The sequence below is a fragment of the Zalophus californianus genome, chromosome 2 (genome assembly GCF_009762305.2).
Source record: "Zalophus californianus isolate mZalCal1 chromosome 2, mZalCal1.pri.v2, whole genome shotgun sequence".
In the NCBI taxonomy this organism is placed as follows: Eukaryota; Metazoa; Chordata; class Mammalia; order Carnivora; family Otariidae; genus Zalophus; species Zalophus californianus.
In genome coordinates, this window is record NC_045596.1 from 120,236,851 (window position 1) to 120,238,364 (window position 1,514).

General features: G+C 47.4%; 1 pseudogene; it reads right to left on the reverse strand.

Moving 5' to 3' along the window:
- Positions 1-289: 289 nt before the first annotated feature.
- On the reverse strand, positions 290-1,262 carry LOC113925478 (annotated as a pseudogene).
- Between the last annotated feature and the right edge of the window lie 252 nt (positions 1,263-1,514).

The window sequence follows — 1,514 nt, forward strand, 5'->3', positions numbered from 1 at the left end:
AACCCCCAAATAATGCCTGAACCCAAAAGCTACATAAAAATGGCCAAAAATATTTTAAAACAATAGATTTGAAGATCATTTATAGCTTTTCCCTCCTAATATGAATGCTTTCAGCAGGATTACAAGCCATATCAAATCATGTTATGCAGATAATCAATCTGGTTGCATTTGTAACTACTCCTGGGAAAGTAATCTTGTTGGAGCTGTTCCTCCCAGCTGTTTGGTCAGCTGGTCCAGGAAGAAGCAGTCCTGGAGCCAGCAAGTGGGGAGCTGGGCCTCACCTGTCTTGTTACCATTTGTTCTGTTGGCCCTCTGTGACAGAAGCAGACGGGACCCTGGCCCTTGTTGACATCACCGATGCACACCCACTGCCCATGGATGGACTCCTTCCACAGGGACACCTTATTGTCTCCACCTGAGACAGCCAGGATGTTGGCTGTGGTGGACTAGCTCACATGCCACAAAATATCATTGAACTTGTGCAGCAGTTTGGGTGACCACGCATTGCCTGAGGTGTCTTCACCTGTCCAAATGAACACACGTCTGTCCTCACACTGAGGAGCTGACAATGGTGCTGGTGGGTAGGCCAATAGAGAGGGCCCAGGCCACATCTCAAACCCAGTCATTGTGCACTTCTAGCTTCTGTTCCTCCTTCTACTGGCTGTCCTCCTCCTCCTTCCACAGCTTTATGAGGTTGTCACAGACACCTGATGCAAACTTCTTGAAGTAGTTGGGTTTCTGCCCCAACGGCTAGTCTATGAGGCTTCTAGGTGCAGTAGGAGGAGCCCAACTGATGGCATTGCAGCCAATAATGGGAGCATCATTGATCTTCTTCACTTCCCACTGGCCTTCTCCAGTGTACACCAGCAGGGAGATGACCCCATCTGAGTTCCCACAGGCCAGGATTAGGCTGTAGGCATGGGGGGCCCAGCACGCAGAGTTTATTGAGGATTTGTGGCCTATATGCCTGTGCATCTTCCCTGAGCTGCTCTTCTCCGCTTTCTAGATAATGACTTTCCAATCATAGGAGCAGGATGCCAGGATGTTCCTATACATGGAGTGGGCCCAGTAGTTTGCCACACAGGACCCTCATGACCCCTGAGGCTGGTGATGAGGATCTGCCCTCCACTGAGCACATTGAAGATTATAACGGACCTGTCTGATGAGCAGGTTGCTAGGCAGGTGCCATAGTAGTCCATCTGGGCATCATGAATCATGTGCTCATGGGAGCTGTCCATAGTGCTAATTACTGACACCGTGGCTGTGATGGCAGCAGCTCCTGGTCTTGAATGTGGCAGCTCCTGGTGGTGCCCCTGAACAGCTCCTCCAGAGCAGATATTTTTAATTTTAGTGAAGTCCAGCTTATCAATTATTTTTTTCATGGATTATGCTTGTGATGTTCTACCTACAAAGTTATTGCCATACCCAAGCTCATTTAAGTTTTTAGGAATTTCACAGATTTGCATTACATATATATATATATATGATTTATTTTGAGTTAATTTTTGTGAAAA